Source organism: Ixodes scapularis, unplaced genomic scaffold (assembly GCF_016920785.2).
Source record: "Ixodes scapularis isolate PalLabHiFi unplaced genomic scaffold, ASM1692078v2 PGA_scaffold0__279_contigs__length_252992795, whole genome shotgun sequence".
NCBI classification, from domain to species: domain Eukaryota; kingdom Metazoa; phylum Arthropoda; class Arachnida; order Ixodida; family Ixodidae; genus Ixodes; species Ixodes scapularis.
In genome coordinates this window covers 50,267,507-50,280,418 of record NW_024609835.1, presented here as the reverse complement: position 1 = coordinate 50,280,418, position 12,912 = coordinate 50,267,507, and the positions used below count along the sequence as shown (strand labels likewise).

The 12,912-nt window shown below is 50.4% G+C and overlaps 1 pseudogene; it reads left to right on the top strand.

The window, feature by feature from the left end:
- Positions 1-10,811: 10,811 nt before the first annotated feature.
- On the top strand, positions 10,812-12,683 carry LOC121836724 (annotated as a pseudogene).
- Positions 12,684-12,912: the final 229 nt, after the last annotated feature.

Sequence of the window (12,912 nt, the reverse complement as noted above, 5' to 3'; positions counted from 1 at the left end):
TCCGCTGCAGTCTCATCGGGCACTGATGCAACGGTTTCATGAAAATAGCCTGTAACGGCCTGTGGTCGGATTCTACTGTTACGTTTGGTTGGCCGAATATGTAATGGTGGAACTTGCTGCAACCATGAACAATGGCCAGCATCTCTTTCTAGATCTGCGCATATTTCATTTGTGCGGCTGTCAAAGATCTCGATGAGTACGCTATTGGTCTTCCGTCTTGGGTGATAACGGCCCCTACTCCGTATTGGCTTGCGTCGACTGACAGCGTAATCGGCTTTTCTGCAGTGTAGTAAGCCAGCACTGGTGCCTTCGTCAAAGCGTCTCGCAGGTCTTCGAAACTTCTTTGTTGATCTACCGTCCATACCCATGCAATCTCTTTTTTCAGCAGTTCTCGTAGTGGTGCCGTACGCTCGGAAAGTCGTGGTATGAAGCTCGACAAGTAGGTGATCATTCCGAGAAATGTTCGAAGTTTCTTGCGATCTTTTGGTTCATTGACCTCCAGTATGGCTTTGATTCTCTCTTGGTCAACAGCAACTCCATCTCCAGTCAGCACTTGTCCGAGGTAGCGGACTTCTGTCTTCGCGAATTGGATCTTCTTTGGGTTAAGTCGTAGATTCACTTCACGGCAGCGTTGGAGCAAGGGTCGCAGATTCTCGTCATGTTCCTGGCGAGTCTTTCCCCACACCAATATGTCGTCCATCACGACTGCTGTTCCGGTGAGCCCATCTAGTACTTCGTTCATGACACGCTGAAAAACTTCAGGTGCTGTGCTTATTCCGAAGGGCATTCTCTTAAACCTGTACCTTCCATACGGAGTACTCATGGCGCACAACTTTGAACTCTCTTCATCAAGTTCGATCTGCCAGAATCCCGAGGATGCGTCTAGCGCAGACGTGTCTAGCGGTTTCGGCGGCGGTAGTAGGCTTGTCATGGTGGTCGCCGTTCGCTCACTTTGGCGTTCTTCGCGGTCGCCACCTTCTCCGGGCCTACTGTCCAGCGTTGTTTCGTTTCTTTGAACCGCTACGAACTAATTTGGCTTAAATCGCTGCCACCATGTAGGAAGCATTACGGATCAGCCAGCATGGAGATTCGAACGAATGATCTTTTATTCCGCGCGCTCCGCGCTCGTGCTCAAAACGCGGCACCGCTGGGAGACGTGGCGCCATCTATCGCTAGTTTCCACAGAAACGGGCCGCGTACGTGACTTTAGCCATCAGGACTGCGGTTACCAGAGTCTTGGCCGATTTTTCCCCAGCACCGCCAAGTCTGCTTGCGATACATCGGACAAGCTGTAGCCCCTGCCTCCATTTTTTTGCTGATTCCTTGGCCCATTCCGTTGCCAATGAGCGTTTGTAGCCAAAGTTTATGCCGAGGATTTTTACAAAGGGCTCGTAGTGCAATTTGTTCCCAGCAAAAGTGAGGCCGAGGTCTTTGTTCTCGTGGCCTTTTCCGAAGGTGGTATATTTAGTTTTCTCCGGGGATGGTTGCATACCCACTCTCTGTAGATACCTGTCTATAGTAGGGTGCCTACATGTTTCCGCCGCTCCGCTGTTTAGGGTGGCGACAACGTTTGTGATACCTGTTGCCGACAAACCAGTGTTGCCTACCTCGTTACCATGGCAGCCTCCGCTGTTTCGTCGACCATTTTGTCACACTCGCCAGTCGTGCGCTCGCGCTACTCCGCTAATCCTCGTTAGGGCTAGGGAGCGCCCACCGCTCTCGTTCCGACGGCGAGGTTTCGAACTGCCGGTCTGTTGCGTTCCATTTTGTCGAGGGGACTCACGTTTCGATAAACGCAACGCATACTTCCTGCTCGCAACTTCAAAGTATGAAACACCCGAATAAAGAGAGCGACAGCCACGACGACCGCCATCCCGCTGAGCCTCCGACTCGTCCGACTCATTGTGGTCCGACTCCTCTTATGAACGGAAACGGAAGTGGCCTCGCAGTGTTGCCGGTGTGTCGAAACTACAAAAACTCAACGTTATGTACGTTTAGCCAAATAAGAAGTGGGTCGAAATGGCGGTGGGAGAGGATCTGGGAAAGGGTAACAAGAAGTTGGCGCCACCCTAAAGCGGAGCGGAAACATGTAGGCACCCTAGTCTATAGTATCTAGGCCTCTTTGGTGCGTACGTTTATGTATTTCTTCTGTTCCTATGTGAGTCAATATTGTGGTGTCATCGGCGTAAGCCGTTACCTTTAGTTGTGGAATCTTGTGCAGCTCCCAGAGCAGCGGTGCCATCACGATGTTGAATAGAGTTGGTGATAGCACCGCTCCCTGTGGGACTCTGATATTGTTTTTTTTTGGTTGGGCTGTCTTGGCTATCCTTTCCGTAGCCAGCTCTGATTAGGTATCTCCGGTTGTTGACAAAGGATTTCACAAAGTTGAGTTGCCTTCCCGTGAGTCCAGCTTCTCCCATGGCTTTGATGATGGAGTCGTGGGGTAACGTGTTGAAAGCCTTTTTAATGTCAATCGACACTAGCACCCTGCGGTGAGGGCTGGATTCGTGCAGGCTGGCCACATTTTTAAAGATCATTGCTAGGCTGCCGTGTGTGCTAAGATTCTTTCGGAAACCGGTTTGTGTCGGGTGGAAGACGTTTAGCTCTTCAGCGTTCCATTGAATTCTTGCAAGGACCATTCTTTCCATGTTTTCCCATTATGGAGGTCAGAAAAATGGGTCGTACATTCTCTGGCTTAGTTGGAGGCTTCCCCGGTTTAGGTATAGAGGTTACCCACGTAAGTTTCCACTCATTGGGTAGTTTGCCAGTGGTCCAAATCTGGTCGAACCACCCTAGTATCGCCTGTTTGACGTTGGTCGGTGCGTTGCGGAGCATAGAAACGGTGACGCCGTCTGGGCCAGGGGTGCTCTTTGTTCTGCTCTGGTGAATTGCTGCATGGAGCTCCCATTCTGTGAGTGGTTGGTCCCGGGATTCTTTGCCATTGTACGTCGGTACGTCCTCTGGAGTATAGGTCTCTGGGCTGGGCTTGCTGGGTGGTTGGTGAGAAAAAACTTCTCCTAGCTGATCCAGAATTTTGGCGGTGGTTTCATTCGAGATGAGTGCAATGACTGGGACAGGGCTGGATGTTTTGCGTTTACTGTACATGGAGTTGAAGGTGCGCCACATGTGTCCCAAGGATGTCGTCCTGTCGAGCGATTCACAATGTTCGATCCATTTGGAGAGACAAAGGTGCTGGGCGTATTTTCCGGCTTGTCTTATGAGCCGGTTTACTCTATTGAGATATATCTTGCGTTTGTTTTTGCGGTTTCGGTCAAGTGCTGTGTTGCGCTTGTCCCAAAAGGATAGGAGGTGCGTATCGGGGTTGGGGGTTGCCTCGTTGGCCATCTTCGTGTCGACTGCCATCTCTGTCGCTTTGGTGCGAGTGGAGGTAATGGTGGTTGGGGTTAATGGAGACTCAAGTTTTTTGAGAGCTTCTCTATACCTGTCCCAGATAACAGTTCTACTTTGTCTTTGAGTGTTTTTCTTCTTGACGGCGATGTCTAGCTCCATAATGATAGGAAAGTGATCGCTGCCCCATGCTTGTTCTAGGATCGACCATTCTGCTTTGTTAGCTGCTATGGTGTTCATGAGGGTGATGTCGATGACGCTGTCCTTTTGTTTAAAAGGCGTGTCATACCTCGTTGCTTTGCTCGTATCATTGACAATGCTAAGGTCCGTACGGTCTAGTATTTCAAAGAGGTCTTTGGTTCCTGCGTCAATGGGCTGGTCATCCCAGGGTTCGATGTGTCTGTTCAAGTCTCCCCCCATAATTATGATGTCCATGGGGTTTTCCCGCCAGAGCGTATCAATCCAGGAGAAATCGTACGCCTTTGCGGGTGGTATCTATGCCGACACCAGGAGCAGTCTTTTCGGAGTGCTTTCTAGGGCAACTCTCACTGCAATTACTTCTTGCGTGTCGTTGCACCATCGGTCAGTATCTATCTTGACGTGGGGCAATTTTCGATCAATGTATATTCCTGCGTGGGCTTGGACATGATGGCTGTCGGATTCATCTTTTCGCTTCTTCTTCACTGCCGTATGTATTATGCTTGGTGTATAGTGTGCTTCTAGTCCCGGGAGTTTGATGTCATCGGTGCGGGTTTCTTGCAGGAGCAAAGGTCGTATTCCTTTAGTCGTTGGATAAGTTCCGCTTTCCTTTGGGCTAGACTGCGGCAATTCCACTAGTATACGAAGTGGTTTGCCGCCAAGATTGTCCTTAGTGGATCTCTGGTCTATGATTGTTCTTAAGAATGGAGATCGCAGGTGAGGTGTTGGAAACCTTGGTGAAACGCTCTGGAAAGGCGTGGATGATGAATTGTTCGAAGTTGTGGAGCCTTTGTTGCATCTCTTGCTGTTGAGCGTGTTGCTGCTCTTGCAGCCGCTGTTCCATTTCTTTTATGTCTTGCTGCAAGGATGCATAGTGTGCGACAAGCGGTTGCTTAGGCGAGGATATTTTTTTGCAGGGCCGCCGTTGGCGGTACCGCAGACGGTTGGTCGCTGGTTTCTGGTTGGGGTCTGTTAGTGGAGGCGGTTGGTGCTTTTTTGTTCTGCTGTTCCGTCTAGTGGTTTCCCTTGGCTGCTAAATCCGCTTCTTGTATGCGCTTAAAAAGAATGGCTCGTCGAGCTTCAGTTGCTTCTTTTCTTCGTCATATTTCTTGCGTTGTGTTTCGACCTCAGCCAGTAGTTTCGCAAGGTGTTTGTCGTTGGCTCTGTTTCTTTCTTCCATGACTTTAAATTCTTCCTTCCAGCTGCGGACTTCCAGTTCGCTGCTTGTGTAGAAGCCTTTAGGTGGAGGGGTGATGTGGGCACCGGGTTCCCTCCTTCCACTGGATACTGATCTCTCCCGTTGTATGGCTTGGGTTCTGGAACGGCTCCTGCCTCTTATGGGCTTGTCTTGCCTGTGCACCTCTTTTCCTGCGGCGCTCCTGCTTCGGCTTCTGCTGCGAGGCTGTGCGGGCGGGGTAAGGGCGGCGAACCTGTTGGAGGACGAAGCTAGAGGTGGATAGTCGTCTAAGGTGACCTTGGGTGGTGGTTGCCTTCTCTCTGCCTGGAGGGGTGTGCCTCTTTGGTTGGTTCTGCTTCTGTTCCAGCTACTCCTGGGCTGGTTACGCCTCTGTAACTTTTGGTCTGTTTGTAGTTTTGTAGGACATTTGGTATCGGTGGCAATATGAGTCAGCGACCGGCAATTTACGCAGTATGTGCGCTCGCAGATTTTTTTTTTTTTTTTTTTTAGAATGCATCCGCAATCTGGGCATTTCTATCGGCGCGTGCAGACATTTTCTTTGTGTCCTAGACCATGGCAGCGTCTGCACACAACTGTCTTTGGTCTGTACGGGGCGACTCTTGTTATGCGGTCCATATACAGCACAGTGAATGGCGGTCTATTGCCTTGGAAGGTGACCAGCGCTATTCCGCATGTTACCAAGCTTTCGGGCGAAGAGTATTTCGTGCGACTTGCAGTCGAGTTCGCTCATGAGCTGTTCCGGGCTGTATGTAGGGTTAATGCCTCTGATAACGCCTCTCGTCGTATTGCTTGGCGGTAGCTCATGGGCTATAACCGACACTTCCCTGTCTGGGGCTCTGATTGCCTTTATCTTGAGCAGACCGGGAACCTGGGCTCTGGTCTTGGTAATGACCGACACTGTGTTGGTCGTGCTACCAGTACGGATGAGTAGCTTGCTTTCTTCTTTGCAGTTTCGTGTATCTAGGCCCAACGCTCCGTAGAACGCTTTCACTAGATTTTCCAAAGGTAGAGTGGCTAGGATGTATCTTTCAGCCGAGCGGAAAACGACAATGAATCTAACGTGTTCCTCGCGATGAGGTTCTGCCGTCGTGTTCGTGTCGGGAGTTGTTTCGTCGCAGCGAGACCTAACATAGCGCAGTTTGCCGTTTTTGTAGTATACGTCCTGCCAACTGCAGTCTTCCCACGCATCTTGTGTCGCGTCCAGGTAGCCGGTTGGCACGACATCTGAGGACTCGACACCTGCGCTATTCTGCGACTGCGGTCCGTCCTCTGTTTCCATCGTGTCGGCCGCCAGGAGTTCGGACATGTCCGTCAAATTCGTGCCTGTGCTGCTCGCGCTGGGTCTACGAGGGCGTTTCGAATCCGAGTAGGGCAGTGCTAGAGTCCTAGCAGCCGATTTGCAGCGGGCGGCAGCGCGGCTCGGCGGTCTCGTTGGTGGCGTGGACGGCGGCTGCATTGAAGCGGCCGCGTCGGGGCTGGCTCTCTGGTCGACATGGTGATTCGTATCGTTAGAATTCGTCGGGTAGTCGTGCGGGTTAGCCACGGGCTGGGCTTCAGCGGTCGCGAACGTTTGCTTGGGTTGGGGTGGCTGTGGCTCTGCCATGACGGCGAGCCCGCAAGCCGTTAGACCTAGCTCGTTGAGCTTAGCTCCTGCTTCTCCGGCCTCGGCAATGAACGTTTATAAAACCAAAAGTAGTCACTCGCTGGGCGAGCGTTCCCAATAATTGGTGTCGTCGGTTCCTCTGGTCTACTTCGGTACCAAGTCCGTGTACAATTTGGAACCAAAATCGACGGAAAGGACTCAACTCAATAGAGCTCCGTAAACACGACCGTCCACAGCGGCCGCCTTCTTCCTCCAGAAAAATCAACATGCTGGGAATATTTTTTATTGCTTAGGCAGTCACCGAGAAATTCTGGGGAGCGATATTTGGGACGTCGTAAGGGGATGGGCATGGATTAGTATCTGTCACATGACCTGTGACGTCCCGCAGAGTGCGTTCGTTTTTGCGTTATCACATCTGCTAGGTTTTGTCACGTGATGCGTTGAGAGTTACCATTTCTTTTTAATTTAGAAGGGTTAAGAGAGCGACCTCGTAGAGCTATCGTCGTTGATACCTCACGCGATAAAACGAGCACCTTCGTCTGCCCAGTTGTCTTGTCCGGAATGTCCGGAGCGCGAGTTGCCATTACAATGTTCAATGGGCTACGGTTAACGTTGGCTACGGTCCTACGGTGTCGTGGTCGCGCCTGACCGACGTCCGACTGGCTCCGTCCAACTTTCCAGGCTCTGAGTCGGACAAACTTCGTCAAAGTGTGGCTTGTCGCGAGTGTGGTGTCGTCGCCCGGGTACCTGTGATCACTGTGAGACTTTCAGAGCTGCCCAACATTCGTACTTGTTACAAAAGGTATCCCTCTTTTGACCCCGTATCGAACGTGACTGATCCAGACTTCGACACCCTACAGATTCAACCATGCGCGTGCTCTTCTGAAACGTTTTGAATGGTGCGTAACTTCCTGTGTCAAGGCTATCTGTTCGCGTTCGCGCAGCCTTCGCGGTTTGTCCATGCTAAGGCGACAGATTGACTAGCCGCGCGAGCATGCAGCCTGAAACAGGCCTGTATTGCACTAGCGTGTATGCATTGCAGGAACGTGCAGAACGCTGTGCTCTGCGCTTGCAGCCCCGCAGTTGCTCAGCTTCGCGCTTGCTGAGCCACGGCCGGACTGGAAGCGCGCGCTCTCAGAGAAAGAAAGCGCGCGCTTCGAGTCCGGCCGTGGCTGAGCTCGCACAAAGCAACACAGTAACCGCTCATTCACACTGGAAGCGGATCCGCGTTCGCAAAGCGGTTGCGAACGCGGTTGCATAAGAATCCAGTACAATTGCACGCGCACTTGATGACATCGAGTGCGCGCGCAATTGTACTGGATGTTTATACAACCGCATTCACAACCGCTTTGCGAACGCGGATCCGCTTCCAGTGTGAATGAGCGGTTAAAGAGCTAGTTCCAAGATCGTCGTCAAACCGTCCAAGACCGAGAGAATATTTCTCATGTTTTTTTGTTTCGTTTTGTTATTGCTTACTTGGTTCAATTCCTGTAAAGAGCTTGAAACGGGATGGTAAATTAATAAATTTTCGCTGCGGGCAAGCCTCTTTCGTTGTTTTATAGGTGCTAGGTTGCGATTTGTTTCTTCAGGAAAATAGAAAATGCTAAGTCAAGTTCCTACTTTCTGTGCAATTTCTTTTGTACAGTTTTTGGCACACCAGGTATATTAACTATACGTAAAAATGCCCATACCCATTGCAAAACACGTGTTCAAACCAGCATATCAGCAGTTATTTACAAAAAGCAATATCCAAAGCATTTGTGAACTACGTACAGACAGAACAAGAATATAACACAATTAGTCGGTCATTAATATGTCAAACCCTTGCTCAGCCGTGATGGGGTTCGCTTGCAGTGTTCCCCTCAGCTCATCGGCCCTCTGACCGACACGACCTCGTATCTTCCAGTGTTCTCTGCTTGATGGAGTAGAATGTTGCAGTTTTGGTACTGGACGAGTTGGGTTAAGCTGCGTTGCGTGAGCCCTGTACCCTGAGCAACCTTTTGTTGGAGACTCCCTAACATGAAGGCCATCGCTTGTGTGAGCTCCCTCAAGGATTGCCTTGTAGGTGGCCTCCGTGTGATGTTTCGCATTAGCCAAAGATTCCGCATCGGCTGTGGAATAGAATAATGCGCTCCCGATTTTCTCGTTGAGGGCCCGCAGCTCCTCCCGTTTGGCAGCAAGTCCGCTGCTCCTCTGCAGGGGTAGCTGATGCACCGTAACAGTGGAACTCTCTGTGTGGTGAGGCACGCTGACTTCGGCATCTTCATTCGTGGGTATGATCCTCCCACTGTCGAGCGAGGTGACTGGTCCATGCAAAACTTCAGGGGGACATTTGTTATGTCAAGTTCCAGTTCCTTCAGGTGCTCTTCAGAAGTGACATATCCGCGCCACACACCTTCGCATCTTTCAAGCTCCATCAGATGCTTCTGAGTTAAGCCTTCACTTGGACATCGTTTGCCATTGTGCGAATAATAACCGCGCACCACAAATATTTGAAGCGCTAGTCAGAAAGAGTTTTGTTTCGGTGCGATTTACGCGCGAAAGCGGCGAGCAGACAAGCAGGCGAGCCGTGGTGGTGAGGGAGAAAACTCGTGGCGCCATCGCGTGTTGGGTTAAAAAAAAGTGGTTATAAGTCTAATCTAAATTTAACCATACTAAATCTTTGCTAATATTTTCGCAGCAGTTGTTAAAATTGGGGATGTTGTGTACTTAAAACTTTGACTAAAAATAAGCTTTAACATTGTAACGCGAGTCATGATTGTGCCGTCATGTTATCAGCCGCTGCTCTTCGTATCTGTTTCAGTGATCACATGTACTGTATATATATTATCTTGTTCCTGGCAATAAACGTTCGTTCGTCACTTGACACGCAACAGACTGCATGGTGTCAGAAGCGGTCGCGACAGCGATCCGTCGAGCACGCTCTCGCTGTTGTTGGCAACACGCCGCTTGCTGCTGAAACGGATCCGCCCATGGCCACGTCGAGCGTCCACGCATCCGACGCCGCAGCATCGCGCGGATTTATGACGTCGCTACTGCCTCCGCCCAGGCCATTGGACACGTCCGAAGATGCCTGGCAGAGTTGGCAGATCTGGAAAAGTGAGTTTGAACTCTTCGCTACCGCGACCCGCCTTACATCGCAGCCCAAAGAGGTACAAGCAGCGACAGTGCTTATGACGATAGGCCAAGAAGCGCGTAGAACCTACAGCACGTTTTCCTTCGACAACGAAGAAGAGAGGTACGACGTCAGTCTCCTGATAGCCAGGTTTGAAGAGTTTTTTCGACCAGCATCTAACCTAGCATATCATGAATTTCGCTTCGGAACGCGAAACCAGAAGGAAGGGGAGACTTTCAGCGTGTGGCTAACAGACCTAAAAGTACTAGCCAAGCGATGCGAGTTTGGAGAGCTTGAAGAGAGGGTGCTCCGCAGCAGGATAATACTGGGAGTTCGAGACTTGAAGTTACAAGAAAAACTTGTCTCGGAAAATCCGACCTTCGGCAAGACAGTTGAGATTTGCAAAGCTCGCGAGCACGGTAAAGAACAGTGCCAAGGGATTCAAGGGTCATCAAAACCGCAGGAAATTAGCTCCCTAAGGAAGACCGAGGAACAACTTTGTCCGAAATGTGCCTTTCAGCATCGCGATGATCGATGCCCAGTGCTAGGAAAAAACTGCACGAACTGCGGCAAGCCAAACCATTTTGCCAGAGTTTGTAAAAGTAAAGGAAACAGGCAAGCGAAGAATAAAGCGAGCTACAAGGTGCGCCAGATAACGACCGAAGATTCAGATGATTTCTGGTTAGAATCCTTGTCAGTGAACACGATTGCAGAAGAAAGTAAATGGACAGTCACGGTCGACATAGAAGGCACGCCAACGAAGTGCAAGCTAGACACCGGCGCAACCTGCTCAGTCATCTCGGCGGCTCAAGTTAGAGAGATAACTTCGAAGCCGTGCCTAAAGTGCAACGTCGTGCTGAAAGCTTTTTTTGGCTTTCAAAAGAACGCGTCCGCGAAGATTCGGTTGTGTATATCCGGGAATGAAAAAAGAATCGAGACAGACTTTTTTTGTGGTTGAAGACGACGTCACAACCACGCGCAGTGGTGCTGTCTCCGAAAGTTTGGGCTACGTTCTTCGTGTGGCTACCGTAGAAGAGCAACTATACGAAGCGGCTGAACCTTACCGTCATATTTCTCAAGGTTTAGGGCAACTTAAAGACGTCATCTACCACCTCAAGCTCAAGCCCGGTGTCCAAGGTTCAGTGAAACCAGCCAGACGCGTTGCCGTTATGCTGCAGGAGAAGGTAAAAGCTGAACTGGACCGCGTGGACGCAAACCAATTAATCGAAAAGGTAACTGAACCAACAGAAAGGGCAAGCTACATGGTTGTAGTTGTCAAGAAAGACAAAGTTAGAATATGTTTAGATCCGTCAGACTTAAACAAAGTTCGGTTGAGGGAACACTATCCAATGCCAACCTTGGAAGATATCGCTCCAAATCTGAGTGGTGCAAAATATTTCTCCACTCTAGACGCTGCTTCCGGTTACTGGCAGATTAAGCTAGCAATACGAAAGCTCGAACATTTGCACCATGGGCAAATGTTATGAGAGGTATAGATTCCTAAGAATGCCATTCGGAATCTCAACAGCTCCTGAGATATTTCAACGAGCCATGCACCAAGTATTGTAAGGGCTAGAAGGGGTCTCAGTTGTTATGGACGATATTCTGGTATGGGGACGAACCAAAACTGAGCATGACGAAAATTTGAAACGCGTGCAGGAGAGGTGCCGAAGCTACAACTTACGGTTATCAAGAAAAATGCCGTTTTTTACAGCAAAGTGTCCGCTACTTGGGTCACATCGTGACTAACGAGGGACTGGCCCTGGACCCAGGAAGACTTCAAGCCATCTTGGAAGTGAAGGAACCGAAGATCCGTAAGGAACTCCAAGTATTCCTTGGCATGCTCAACTTTGTAGCTCGGTTCGTGCCCAACATGTCAACAATCACGGCGCCGTTGAGGGAGCTGCTAAAAAAGGAAGTTGCCTGGGTGTGGGATGAACGACAACAAATTAGCTTCGAGTCCTTGCGCGAGGTCCTGACCAAAACCCCAGTATTGTCTTATTACCGGAAAGACAGGCCGATTACACTTTCGGTTGACGCAAGCCAGACGGGCGTCGGAGCTGTAATCATTCAGGATGGGCATCCGCTAGCATATTCGTCGCGTTCGCTAACTGAAACTCAGCAAAAGTATGCCCAAATTGAAAAGGAAATGCTCGCCATTGTGTATGGGTGCGAAAAGTTCCACCACTACATTTTCGGCCAGTCCCAGGTGATCGTTGAATCTGATCACAAGCCGTTGGAAATGATATTCAAAAAACCGTTGTGCCAGTGCCCGTTGCGGTTGCAACGCATGCGACTAAATTTGCAAAAGTATGCAATCACGATCAAGTACAAGCCAGGAAAAGAAATGTTTCTAGCAGACGCCCTGTCGAGGTTTCCAAACGAAGCACCCTTGCGAGAGGAAGCAGAACATTTTTATGTGAACGTAATCGAATGCTTGCCTGTTTCAGACAAACGTCTGAACGATGTACTGGAAGAAACCAATTGGGACCCCAGCATGACGAAGCTCCGACAGTACGCAGGTGATGCTTGGCCCGAAAACAAAAGCGAGGTTCCAGCCGAGATCCGAACCTACTGGAACTACCGCGAGGAAATGCACGTCCAGGACAGACTCGTGTTTCGCAGCAACAGGCTCGTCATCCCCGCGAGGCAACAGAGGGAGGTACTTTCTGTGCTGCACTCCGCGCATGGAGGCGTCGGAAAAATGAAGTCAAGAGCAAAAGCCGTGATTTTTTTGGCCCAACATGGGAAGTGACATTGAGCAAATGGCAAAGAATTGTGCCGAGTGCCAAAAGTATAAACCTAAGAATGGGAAGTTGCCTCTACTCAGCCATGACATCCCGAAATTGCCATGGCAGACCATCGGAATCGACTTGTGCTACCACAATGACCAAGAATTTATTGTTGTGGTTGACTTTTACTCTTTCTTTTTCGAAGTGAGAGCCCTCAACCGCTCGACTGCGAGCAGAGTCATCACGGTCTGCGCAGACATCTTCGCGGCACACGGCCTGCCAAAGACGCTGTGCAGTGACAATGGTCCACCGTTCAACAGCCAACAGTTCACGGACTACCTCCGGAAGATGGGCACCACGCACGTCAGGTCCAGCCCATACCATCCGCGCGCAAACGGGATGGTGGAACGCGCGGTGCAAGAGGCAAAGAAGCTCCTGAGAAAATATGCATATGGCAGTGTCGAATACTACACCGTATTACTGGAGTAGCGCAATACTCCCAGGGATGATTATCTCAAGTCACCTGTGCATCGGCTGATGGGACGACAGACTAGAACCCTTCTATCAGTCCCCCCGAGCCACCTGGAGCCAAGCATCGTTCGACCGCAAGTTGTGCAAAGACGTCTACGGCACATCCGGGAGAAGCAGCCGACGTATTACAACCGCACCGCCAGGTCTCTTCCCAATCTAAAGGATGGCGACCAGGTGACTGTCTACG